We start from the raw sequence: 14,593 nt of genomic DNA, 5'->3' as shown, positions 1-14,593 counted from the left end.
CTTGGCCGGGTTGCAGTTGTAAATGAGAACTTGTTCTCAACTGGCCCACCTGGTTAAATAATTGTGAAGAAAATATATATATATATGAATGTGTGTTCATACCCCAAGTGCACACCTGCTGTACCTCTAGTTTTTCTGTTCACAAACAAATGGAAGGAGATCCTTGTCTGTATTTGCTACTTTGGATCATAAGGCTATATTGGGACCGGATTGGCCTGTCATATTCAAAATAGTCAAGTTGTTTGAACAATGACACTTAGCAGTGCAGCGCACTGAGGAGTTAAAGTCTGTCTGTATCGTGGTGTTACTGTTGAGGTCATTTAGTCTGAGCCTGGTAAATACACCTTATGTGTATGTTCTGGAAACTCTTAGAGGTGACTTATTGAGACAGTTGCCGTGATAAACTGCACATATGAGCCAATTTGGCCTATGCTCCCCTCCGAGCTTAGTGATGTTTCTGCCGCGGCTTAGCCGTCTTAGACTAACCTATTATCTGAAGAATATAAAACATTTGCTGCAGTGGTAAGACATCTTGTGTGCACAATGAAAAGTGTGTCCGTGCACGCAGAAGGGGGGATATTTAAAAGTAAAAACTCCCTGTCTTTTAAAATCAACCGCAGCAGAAGGCTTTGCCATTTCACTGCAGACTGCGAAGACGGACAGAAAAGTCTACAAGCCCAGAATCAGTGAAGAAATCAGGAAGTGAGAGAGCCTTACTAGAATATCTCTTTGTGGGGTACTTACCATGACAAGGACACTGCCCTAATTACTAGTTAGAGCAGGAGTTTAAAAACACTCTGCGGCATAGTAGTTGCATACATCTGAGGATAGTAATGGCACGCTGACTTGAAGAAAAATCTCTGAAATAAACTGTGTCCATTGATACAGAACCACATCTGTATGTCATGCTCTCCAAAGACAGCATATCCTTATTAAAAAGTTTGAAAATAAACTTCATTTATCCCAATGAGTCCCACCGTCGCCCCAGCATGATTTTAGACTTCTACCACTTTTAAACATTGTGTGTTTGAGCTACAGCCTTCTGGGTTGTGCCATTGGATTTGCCTATTTATTTTGCACCAACCATTGTGTGATTAACAGTGGTTGAGCTAGAGAAGTGTTTGTGAGAGAAGGGCGGATCCCGAAGGGGCCCGGGGCCAGGTCATTTTTACAAAAACGTCTGTAGAGTCAGAACAGTTTGTGCTGCAAACTATCTATGAAAAGCTATTTTGCTTTATGATGCTCACAAGCTTTACAAGAGTTGTTAGAAGGTAAGAGGTTCTTCTACATAGAAGATCATAGGAAATCCCTGCACATAGTGTCTATAACACTGTAATAAGCTCACATAGTTGCTGTCACAAACTCCACACAGTTGTCACTGACTAGTTATTCATTTCCCACTAAGCAAACACTTAATTTTCTTACAGCATTCATCTAAATTCATTTTTATCAGGTTTTTGCTTCGGCTGATATTTTCGGTTTTTGAATTTTGTCAATAAAACTTAGGAATGCAACTGTTCATGTCAAATTGCATTCTGCTTGTAGCCCAGGTGGTCCTAAAAAGAAAATGATAAACTTCATTGCGAGGCTAAATATGCAGATAAATACAAGTATCAGAAATGAAAAGCCAATTTTTGCTGGGGTCTCAGGACTGATAGGGTTAACAACTATCTGCCAGTAGTACCTGTCAGCAAAAGGACAGTGGCTTCATAAACATGTGTTTCTCGCTACAGATTATGTATCATTCAGTGATGACATTCTCTTTGACCGACATAGGAGACGGCAGGCACACATAACAGACTCATAAAAATGCAAATGTTCTGTTATGAGAAATGCTGTCCTGCATCCGCTCATATTGTCACTTGGACAACAACTCACAGGAAATGGGAATGGGCACTATCCCGTTGTGCCAAATTGTGCATATCAGTGTTAGGAAGATGGGATTTAATTTGGAACCAAGGTTCAAATTATTGTAATCAACCCCAAACTATAAGAAGCTCTGTCAGGCCTGGCAACCACACTATAGGTATCATTTAGGATCGGAGAATGGAAGAGAAAGTAGGGGACAACCAACAGTCACAGTCAAACACGAGTGCAGGTTATTTGTGACAAACAGGGGCTGAGGATTGCATAGAAAATGCAGCTTGAGGGAATAGCAGCCTTTTTATGCGATATTGCGCAATTTTTTCTCTCCCACTGATCTTAACCTTTTTTGTCCATAATATTACCCCCATCGTTTCCTATGACCGAAAAGAGCTTCTGGATATCAGAACAGCTCTCACTAACCTTGGATGAGGTCTTCTACTTCAATGAGTCAGAGGCGAATGACATCATTTATTGATTATCCCGGAGTAGGTCCAAATCTCCGACACTTGGAGGAGGAGGCGGTGTTATAGAGGCCAGCGTACGGGATACCTGATGAGACTACGTCGGAAAGAGGATAAACCGACTCTACCCTCCGTTCTACTGGCGAACGTGCAGTCACTGGAGAATAAACTGGATGAGCTCCGTTCGAGACTATCCTATCAACGTGACCTGAAGAACTTCAATATCCTATGTTTCTCAGTCGTGGCTGAACAAGTTCCTGTACAATATCAATCTAGCTGTTTTTTCTATACATCGGCAAAACAGAATGGCAGCGTTAGGGAAGCTCAGGGGAGGGGGTGTATGTATTTTGTTAACAACAGCTGTTTCGTAATCTTTAAAATTAAGGAAGTATCGAGGTTCTGCTCAACTTAGTTAGAATACCTTATTATAAGCTGTAGACCATTCTATTTACCAAGAAAATGTTTATTTCTATTTATAGCTGTCTATAAATAGACAGCAATATATAGCTGTCTATTTACCACCACAAACCGATGCTGGCACTAAGACGGCACTTAACAAGCTGTATAGGGCCATAAACAAACCACAAAATGCTCACCCAGAGGCGTCTCTCCTAGTTGCCAGTGATTTTAATGCAGGAAAACTTAAATCAGTTTTACCTAATTTCTACCAGCATGTCACCTGTGAAACTAGAGGTGAAAAAACTCTTAAAAGTAAAGGTTTCCTTCACTACTCACACAAAGACTCAAACAAATCTCTAGAGCTCCTTTACTACACACACAGAGACTAATACAAAACTCTAGATCTCCTTTACTACACACAGAGACTCATACAAATCTCTAGAGCTCCTTTACTACACACACAGAGACTAATACAAATCTCTAGAGCTCCTTTACTACACACACAGAGACTCATAAAAAGCTATCCCTCGCCCTCCATTTGGCAAATCTGACCATAACCTTATCCTCCTGATTCATGCTTACAAGCAAAAACTCAAACAGGAAGTACCAGTGACGCGCTCAATACGGAAGTGGTTACATGAAGTGGATGCTAAGCTACAGGACTGTTTCGCTTGCACAGACTGGAATATGTTCTGGGATTCATCCAATGATATTGAGGAATTTATCACATCTGTCACTGGCTTCATTAATAAGTGCATTGACGACGTTGTACATATGCCAACTAGAAGCCATGGATTACAGGCAACATCCACACTGAGCAAACACACCAACACAGTCGTGAAGAAGACACGACAATGCCTCTTTACCCTCAGGAGGCTGAAAAGTTGTGTCATGGGTCCTCAGATCCTCAAAATGTTCTAAAGCTGCACCGTTGAGAGCGTCTTGACAGGCTGCAGCACCGCTTGTTATGGCATGTGCTTGGTATCTGACCGAAAGGGGCTACAGAGGGTAGTGCGTACGGCCCAGTACATCACTTGGGCCGAGCTCCCTGCCATCGACGACCTCTATACCAGACAGTGTCAGAGGAAGGCCCTAAAAAAAGACTCCTGCCACCCAAGTCGGCAAGCGATAACGGACTTGGACCAAAAGGCTCCCGAACAGATTCTACCCCCGCTCTATAAGACTGCTGAACAGTTGATCACCTATCCGATGTATGTGTAATTTTTTTAAATGGCTACCCAGACTATTTGCATTGACCCCCTTTTTTTGCACGGACATTCTTGCACTGGCTCTATGCACACACTGGACTCTACCCACTCACTCACACATACTACACTGACACTCCTACACACACACACGCATATTGACGCCACACACTCACACACAGACACACTGTCACACTCTCCAAGTGTTCTTCTGCTAGTCTGTTTATTATCTATCCTGATTGCATAGTCACTTTCACCCCTTCCTAGAATATTACCTCAATTACCCCTGCACTATAACTCGCTATCGGTACTCCTTGTCACGTTCGTCATAACGAGGAGACCAAGGCGCAGCGTGATTGGAATACATTCTTCTTTTATTAAAACGAAGACCACTTACAAACTAACAAAACAACAAAACGAACGTGAAGCTATAAACAACTAGTGCTGACTTGCAACTACACAGACAATAACCCACAAAATACCCAAGGGATATGGCTACCTAAATATGGTCCCCAATCAGAGACAACAATAAACAGCTGCCTCTGATTGGGAACCAATCTAGGCAACCATAGACATAAAAACACCTAGATATACAAAACCCCCTAGACATACAAAAACCACTATACAATACAAAAACTACACATACCACCCTCGTCACACCCTGACCTAACCAAAATAATAACGAAAACAAAGATTACTAAGGTCAGGGCATGACAGTAACCCCCCCCTCCCCCCCAAAGGTTCGGACTCCCGGCCGCGTACCTAAACCTATATGGGAGGGTCTGGGTGGGCATCTAACCTTGGTGGCGGCTCTGGTTCTGGACGCCGACCCCCTTCTTTACACTGGGTCCGCTCTTGTAGCATTGACCCATGGATCATCGTCAGAGGCTCTGGACTGCGGATCCTCGCCGTAGGCCCCGGGCTGGGGACCCTCGCTGCGTGGATCACCACAGGATGATCTGGACTGGGGACTGTCGCTGGAGACCCCGGACTGGGGACCGTCGCTGGAGACCCCGGACTGGGGACTGTCGCTGGAGACCCCGGACTGTGTCCTGTCGTTGGAGGTTCCGAACTGTGGCCCGTCGTTGGAGGTTCCGGTCTGTGAACTGTCGCCCGAAGCTCTGGACTGGTTACTGTCGCCGGACGCTCTGGACTGGGTACTGTCGCCGGACGCTCTGGACTGGGTACTGTCACCGGACGCTCTGGACTGGGTACTGTCGCCTGGACGCTCTGGACTGGGTACTGTCGCCGGACGCTCTGGACTGGGTACTGTCGCCGGACGCTCTGGACTGGGTACTGTCGCCGGACGCTCTGGACTGGGTACTGTCGCCTGGACGCTCTGGACTGGGTACTGTCGCCGGACGCTCTGGACTGGGTACTGTCGCCGGACGCTCTGGACTGGGTACTGTCGCCGGACGCTATGGACTGGGTACTGTCGCCTGGACGCTCTGGACTGGGTACTGTCGCCGGACGCTCTGGACTGGGTACTATCGTCGGACGCTCTGGACTGGGTACTATCGCCGGACGCTCTGGACTGGGTACTGTCGCCGGACGCTCTGGACTGGGTACTGTCGCCGGACGCTCTGGACTGGGTACTATCGCCTGACGCTCTGGACTGGTTACTGTCGCCGGGCGCTATGGACTGGGTACTGTCGCCTGACGCTCTGGACTGGGTACTGTTGCCGGATGCTCTGGACTGGGTACTGTCGCCGGACGCTCTGGACTGGGTACTGTAGTATCACCGTTCCACTTTCACTGCCTCTAACTCCTCCTTAGGACAGCGATACTCCTGGCTGTGTCCAGGGTCCTGCTCCATCTAATATCTCCTCCCAGGTCCATTTCCCCATTAAGCGCTGTTCCTCCTTTTCAAGCTGCTTGGTCCTGGTTTGGTGGGTTATTCTGTCACGTTTGTCATAACGAGGAGACCAAGGCGCAGCGTGATTGTAAAACATTATTTTATTAAAACAAAGACCACTTAAACAAAACAACAAAACGAACGTGAAGCAATAAACAACTAGTGCTGACATGCAACTACACATAGACACATAACCCACAAAATACCCAAGGAATATGGCTACCTAAATATGGGTTCCCAATCAGAGACAACGATAAACAGCTGCCTCTGATTGGGAACCAATCTAGGCAACCATAGACATATAAACACCTAGATATACAAAAACCCCTAGACATACAAAAACCCCTAGACAATACAAACTACATATACCACCCTCGTCACACCCTGACCTAACCAAAATAATAAAGAAAACAAAGATAACTAAGGTCAGGACGTGACCCTCCTTGTATATACACGTCTACACCTGTTATATTTGGTGCATGTGACAAATACAATTTGATTTAATTTCTGAGTAGTTTCTGAATAGTTTCAGCCCAACTTGGGGTCCCTTTGTCTGAAAACTAAATGAGAAGTAACAATCAATCGTGCCAAGTGGAGCAAGACAGGTATAAGGAAATAAAAAATGAGTCCCTGTGCATGTAGCAGTTGTTCCCAGACAGGAAGAGACACATTCATCAGCCAGCTCTGGTCTCGACAGTAGGCATGACTGAACAGGAGCCATGGGACCATCTCCTTAGAAACCCATTGTTATCCACCTTTCTCTGGCTTGAAATACAAAACCAGGCTTCCCATCACAAACAATATGGATGACTATAATCTATACTCACTAACTCAATACAGATAATTTCTCAATTTAGAAAGAACAAAATATTCCGTAATGTGTTCCATGTCTGATGTGGTTTGTCATACTTCCATGATCAATTAAGCAAAAAACTAAATCATTGCTGTAATAGGCTTTTTCTGTCGCCACCACATCAACACCAATGTAAAAAAAGAGATTTCCTTTTATGATGTGCCTCACTGCTCGTGTACAGGGAAGTGTGTTGCATGTGTACAGCCATTGTTAAAGTTTAGCCATATGGATGTGGAGGTGTAAAAGAGATGGTGCTCTTGGCCATGAGTTTAAATCACTTGGCATGATGGCAATAACAAACCACTGGAGAAGGCAAGAGCGATGGCTGGGCCCTTTATATTCCACTAATGATGCAGTACATTTGAGTGGTGGTAAAATTAAGCATGTTAAGCACGTCTATAGAATCTAAAGGGAAATCATGCATCACAATTCATTGGGAATCAGGGAGTTGGTTGAGTTTGCCATTTTCTACTCATGGTCAGGTTTTTAGCTATAGCCCTTGTATCCGTTTATTACCCCCTAGGTTTAACGATCACGGAGGTTAGCAGTCCATTCTCCTCTTCTTGGAGAACAGAGGAGTTTCCTAGGCAGTCTTGACAAGCCCTAGGCCAGGCTATCTCAAGGGTGAGGAGGGATGGAGATCTAATGAGGAAACCTCACATCACGGCTAGAAGACCGGTGACGTCGACCGCAGAGCATCGCCCGAACAAGGAGAGGCATCGACTTCGGCAGAAGTCGTGACAATAATAATAGCTGGAATGGAGTAAATGGAAAGGCATTGAAACAATGTTTGATGTTTTTGATACCATTCCACTTATTCCGCTCCAGCCATTGTCACCAGCCTCCCATGGTCTGGACTGTATCTAATTTGGCATTTAGGAGCAGTTAGATTTGTGCCTTGTCTGTTTACTTTAAATCAAAGCCAGATATCAGTCACATTTGGGTATAAAGTAGCCTACGTTTGTGCAGCAGAAAGTCATGAGACTGCACCGCATTTTGGCAAACCGTTTTCTGGTGTCATCTCACATGAACCTCATAAGTATGGTAATGCCTTCTATCATTCTGCCACAGGCTGACAAATTCCATCATTACTCATCATACGGCATCCATTCTTGGTACATACAATATCCCTCAAGATATGTTCAAAAGTATTTCTTTTTTTTTCACTGATGACATCTTAATGCTATTGTGAGTGACAAACGTGCTGTAGTTGCTGCTAGATGTGTATACTGCAGAAATGCACACACAGACATAGACATAGCCAGACACATGACAAACAGTGCAGGATTGTATTACGTCATGCAGGCTTTTAGTACACCAGACAGACATTACACCTGTTGATTTATGTACATTTATGTACAGTTCCCATTTCCAGATTCCGTTTCTTCACCGCTATTTCTAGTCCCTGCAGTATCTCTTCCTGCCTCTCCTTCCCCACCCTATCTTCTCTCCCCTTTCATCCCTTTTCCCTCCCTCTCTCCTTCACTTCTTCCTTCTCTCTCTCCTTCACACTTCTTCCTCTCTCTCTCGTTCTCTCTCTCTCTCTCTCTCTCTCTCTCGCTCTCAATTCAATTTAAGGGCTTTATTGGCATGAGAAACATAAGCGAAATAGATAATAAACAAAAGTGAAATAAACAATAAAAAATGTACAGTAAACATTACACTTCCAAATGTTCCAAAATAATAAAGACATATCAAATGTCATATTTTGTATATATACAGTGATGTAATGACGTGCAAATAGTTAAAGTACTTGTTTTAGTTAAAGTACTAAAGTATTTGTTTTTGAATTCTTTGTGGGTCTGTGTAATCTGAGGGAAATTTGTGTCTCTAATATGGTCCTACATTTGGCAGGAGGTTAGGAATTGCAGCTCAGTTTCAACCTCATTTTGTGGGTAGTGTGCACTTAGCCTGTCTTCTCTTGAGAGCCAGGTCTGCCTTCAGCGGCCTTTCTCAATACCAAGGCTATGCTCACTGAGTCTGTACATAGTCAAAGATTTCCTTAATTTTGGGCCTGTCACAGTGGTCAGGTATTCTGCCACTGTGTACTCTCCGTTTAGGGCCAAATAGCATTCTAGTTTGCTCTGTTTTTTGGTAAATTCTTTCCAATGTTTCAAGTAATTATCTTTTTGTTTTCTCTTGGTTGGGTCTAATTGTGTTGCTGTCCTGGATCTCTGTGGGGTCTGTTTGTGTTTGTGAACAGAGCCCTCTCTCTCTCTCTCTCTCTCTCCGTTACAATCTCAAAGACCCTGAGTCTGGTTACTGGGATGGTTAGTGGCCATGGTGAATAGCTGATTGCTCATTCCCAATGAGTCCCAGGATCCCTCCGTTCCTGACAGCTAATTGGGTGGATCTCTGGGCTGTCTGGAGGGACTGCTCTTAAACGCTAGTAAAACTAAATGCATGCTCTTCAACCGATCGCTGCCCGCACCCGCCCATCCGACTAGCATCACTACTCTGGACGTTTCTGACTTAGATACGTGGACAACTACAAACACCTAGGTGTCTGGCTAGACTGTAAAGTCTCCATCCAGACTCACATTAGGCACTCCCATCCAAAATTAAATCTAGAATTGGCTTCCTACTTCGCAACAAAGCCTCCTTCACTCACGCTGTCAAACATACCATTGTAAAACTGACTATCCTACTGATCCTCGACTTCGGCAAAGTCATTTACAAAACAGCCTCCAACACTCTACTGCAGCAAACTGGATGCAGTCTATCACAGTGCCATCCGTTTTGTCACCAAAGCCCCATATACCACCCACCACTGCGACCTGTATGCTCTCGTCTGCTGGCCCTCGCTACATATTCGTCACTGGCTCCAGGTCATCTATCAGTCTTTGCTAGGTGAAGCTCCGCCTTATTTCAGCTCACTGGTTACCATAACGCCACCCACCCGCAGCATGCACTCCAGCAGGTATATCTCACTGGTCATCCCCAAAGCCAACACCTCCTTTGACTGCCTTTCCTCCCAATGACTAGAACGAATTGCAGAAATCGCTGAAGTTGAAGTCGTATATCTCCCTCACTAACTTTAAGCATCAGCTATCTGAGCAGCTTACTGATCGCTGCAGCTGTACATAGCCCATCTGTAAATAGCCCATCCAACTACATACCTCATCCCCATATTGTTTTTTTTTTGTTTTTTTGCTATTTTGCACAGCAGTATTTCTACTGGCACATCATCATCTGCACATCTATCACTCCAGTGTTAATTTGCTAAATTGTAATTACTTCGCTACTGTGGCCTATTTATTGCCTTACATCCTTTCCCCATTTGCACACACTTTATATAGATTTTTCTATAGTGTTACTGACTTTTGTTTATCCCATGTGTAACTCTGTTGTTGTTTTTGTCGCACTGCTTTGCTTTATCTTGGCCAGGTTGCAGTTGTAAATGAGAACTTGTTCTCAACTGGCCCACCTGGTTAAATAAAGGTGAAAAAAATAAAAATAAAAGGGAAGCCAGCCAGGCCAGCAGAGTCCTGCAGCGACCAGGGAGAGACTCACTCTGCACCACTGTTCCTTCCTGCCACTCCCCCCCCCCGTCCAACATCTTTAGGAATCCTCTTTACCCCACTAGTTTTGCCAGCACTCAGGACATTCAGATAGAGTGCTCGAGAGTGAGGCGGATCCCTTCAGATTGGCACAGCGGTATAACCTCACTGTTGGACTTTGAGAATAACTTGTAGATGTGTGATACGACAGTACAGAGAAAGGAGTAGGGGAGTGATGCAGGCTATAGATGGGGGGAAACAATCACTCTGCAGTAAAGCAAACAGCAACAGTGCCTCTTAATGTCCTTGTATAGTGACAGTCCCTGGCATGAGGGTACCCCTAACATCAATGTTTAAGATGGCTGTAAATGTTATATAGGGCTTGTGTTTGCTCTCGGCCCTGAGCAGATAACAGAGCCTTGAATAAACCCACCTCCTCCAGGAAATGTGTATATGAACAAGTAAAGTCGGTGAGATTCTTTGAGTAGTTAAACAACTTTCATGAGTCGATCAATTTCACGCTTGGTGAGAAGAAGATGCAATGGTAAGAGAGAGGAGTTTGTTTTTTTAATGAACGATGTGGGACGTCGAGCTGTTGGATCAATATTACTGTGTGAATCCTGGTCGAGTTTCGCATTGTACATTAGTCAACACTGAAAGGTGTAAATAATGTAGCTGACTTGTAGACCACTGTCTAGACTGTCTGCTCAGTCTGATACATCTATTTCTCACCTTCAGGTTCAAAGGATGTAATTCCTTTTCCATTTTTCTCCCCTGAATGCGCTGAATGGAACTGCATGTTTTGTCAACTAAGTCAACTGCATTGACAAAGTATGTATTATCTACAATTTGAGTCTGACAAACTGTTTGGCACTGAATTGTTGGAAGCACTTCAGTTTAGGTATCTATTTCTGTCCTACGCAATGCTGAATATCAACCAGTTTGTGCAAGAGATATTGGTATTTTTGTGGTTTACTATAGACACAGAACTCACCTTAGACCACTGTTTGTTGACTCATATGAAAAACCCACTGTATACATCATGCTGTAAAAAGATGTATAGGAAAACTGAGAAAGCAGATAAAGAATGGGACGTGAGAAGGTGGGATCGTCATAAATCGTATGGATTTCCATGTACACCTTTGTTGTTTAGTTTACACTCTTTCAATTCCTCCCAAGAGCATGATGGCCCAACCTGACTCTGTGTGTGCATGCGTGTGTGTATGGATGTGCAATTGTGTGTGTGTGTCTGCATGTGTGTGTGTGTCCCTGTTTGTCTAACTCAGGCTTCATCCGTGTTACGAAGGTGGATATTGATCCTGCACCTGCTGCCAACTCAAGCCAGGCTTGTAACTGCGTGTGCATGTCACACATGGATTGCCCAACGAGTTGAAAGCCGAACTCTTCATTGAGACAATGTTGAAACAGCTATCAATGGGCGAGTCAGTGACACATTTTCATTTTTGAATAAATAAATGAAAGAGAAGTAATTTAATCTATGGTGGGAGATATTTTTTATTAAGCGTATCATTAATGCCGTCTTTGGTGTGTTTTATCAATGAAGGAAATGTACCTTTTTTCCACTACTATCGATAAAATCCTTGTTTATAGTCGAAATGAAGTTACTGCGCGTGAAGTTGCAAATGTGTCCCGTTATTACTAAATGTGTGCAGTGTGATACATATTTTAATATTATTCTTTTTAACACATAACATTTTGGAATAATAAAATATTTCATAAAATGAAAGGTATTTTTTTATTTAGGCAAGTCAGTTAAGAACAAATTCTTATTTTCAATGACGGCCTAGGAACAGGCAATGTTCAGGGGCAGAACGACAGATTTGTACCTTGTCAGCTCGGGGATATGAACTTGCAACCTTTTGGTTACTAGTCCAACGCTCTAACCACTAGGCTACCCTGCCGCCCCCTGCCGTATGATGACTCAGTCTTTGCGAGGGGGAGGGAATATGATTTCATTGGTCCTCAACTCACAGTTCAGACACTTCATTCAGGATTAAATGGCGTTAGCCTTCCCTGAAGCATGTTAGAGTTTAGGATTTGTTGCCATAGAAATGTACCTGGCTAAAACATGAGCCACCTTTGTGTCAACGGTTATCCCGAGTTGACCAAAGTGAGCTAGCAAACTCCTCTATCCTGTTTTGTGGTATACCCCTGGCCTCTGAACAGAACATAAAGTTCTTAGCAGCACTAGAAGTTGGTCCTAATCATGCTCAGTATGCAGCGGAGCCTTTTTGCAGTCTCATAATCTGCTGCATGAACGCAAATATTGGATATTTAAATGAAGTCAACAAATGTATTGTCCCCACTTACGTTGATTCTGGGTAGTTGATGTAGCTACAGCAGAGAATACCCAGCCTGCTCTTCACCAGATAAGAAAAACATCTTATGGTGAACATTGATCCATTCTCCTACCTCAAGTCTTCTGAGCAATTACCTGATTAACCCAGTTAGTTTATTATGGTTCTCTTCCTGTGGAATGCTTAGGTAATGGCTAGGGTATGCTTGGTTTGGCTTGCACCAGGTCTATCTGTAACAGGAGAGAGATAGAGAGACAACAGAAAACTTAAAATAAAAATGTCAACTTCAGGTCTTATCTGAGCTCCATCTCTGTCTACTCACTCTCCATATCCCCCTCTGCCCTCATAGAAGACAGTCTGTAAATGTAATTGCAGAATGAGTAAATGGCTACAGATGTAGGATCATAATTTGATCAGCCTGTTGCATGAGAACTTTCCTGATTAAATAGTCTATTTGCCGGGGGGCTAGGGTCAGTCTGTTGTATCTAGTGAAATTCCCCTGTCTTATCAGGTGTCCTGTGTGAACTTAAATATGCTCCCTCTAAATAATCCCTCTAAATAATATATCCCCTCTCTGAGCCCTAGGATGATGCCTCAGGACTACTTGGCCTGATGACTCCTGGCTGTCCCCGTCCCCAGTCGTGCTGCTGATCCAGTTCCTGCTGTTTTGCCTGTGGCTATGGAACCCTGACCCGTTCTGCAGACGTGCTACCTTGTTGTGGTGTGGCTCCAGCGTCAACTTTTCTGCCTGTGGCTATGGAACACTGACCTATTCACCAGAAGTGTTACCCGAAGTGTTACCTTGTTCTGGAACTACTGTTCTCTCTCTCTCTCTCTCTGAGTTCCTGCCTTTCTAGGGAGTATTTCCTACCTGTATTGCTTGCTGTTTGAGGTTTTAGGCTGGTTTTTTGTGTAAGCACTTTGTGACATCTCCTGATGTAAAAAGGGCTTTATAAATACATTTGATTTGATTTGATCCTGCAATGCCAGAAATGTAAAACTTGTTGTGCAATTGAGGTTTCAAATGGCTTCTGAAAGTTTGTATTTTCCACTTAGAAATGTACAACTTGAAAAATGTATCATCACCTATAAAGATTTCCATTAATTATGAACCGTATAAATATTAAAATGTCCTGTTGCTGCAGGGTTATTTTCCTGCTGTAGCAGACTGGCTCAAATTAAGTTCATACATCTGTATGATCAACAGTGAGCCATTAGCATGACACTACAAGGCTCCTGGCTTTGCACTCTGATCTATATTTGAACTGCACTACAGAACTGTAGCATTTACACTTGTTTGGGGATTGAAGGGAAAGAGGGATCAAGGAAACATAGTAACCTACAACAGTAGCTCTTGCTGCTGGTACAGAACATTATCCTTTATGAGACAACTGGGCTATGATGGCTAATACAGAATACCACTACTTGTCTGCCCCCACCAACATGTTCATGGGTAGAAGGATAACACATTTTGTCAAATTTCTACATTTTACCTAACCCTAACCCTTTTCCTAACCTTAACCTAATTCCCCTGACCTCCTATGTTAATTATCCTAACCTGCTGCGTAAGTTCTCCTACCCTGCTACAATAAGTCAAATCTGACAAAAGCTGAATCTAGTCAAAACCCACCAACGTTGTTTCTGATAGTGGTTAGGTGGTATATAATAATATATAATAACAATATATAATACTAACATATACGTAGACTATTAAATATGGAATGAAGATACTTTTAAAACAATCAAAAGAAAAGCAACAAAACAAGAGATGATGCAAAACAACTGTCTAACTCCTGAATGAAAAAAGAAACATAGAGATATGTTTTTCTTTAAGCTAATCTTGTAAAAACCTGTTAACTACCGTGGTCCGGAAGCATCAATCCACCTGAATGACAGGCCAGATGAAAAGTACCTCAGCCAAAGCCTTTTTTTCTCATTCTCGCCCGTCTTTTCCTCCCTCCTAGTTTCCGGCGATAAGAATGCACAGAGTAATTACAGCCCAGGGTTACTGGTTTTACATCAATAACGCTTCTTTGGCTGAATAAAATAGGAAAACGACAGCGTGTTCCCAGACAGATAAAAAAATCCTTTGGTCTTCACTTTTCAGGCTTTTAATACAACACATTCTTCGATTGC

Source organism: Oncorhynchus mykiss, chromosome 15 (genome assembly GCF_057628025.1).
Source record: "Oncorhynchus mykiss isolate SJ-2025 chromosome 15, ASM5762802v1, whole genome shotgun sequence".
Classification (NCBI taxonomy): Eukaryota; Metazoa; Chordata; class Actinopteri; order Salmoniformes; family Salmonidae; genus Oncorhynchus; species Oncorhynchus mykiss.
Note: the sequence above shows the minus strand (reverse complement) of the source record.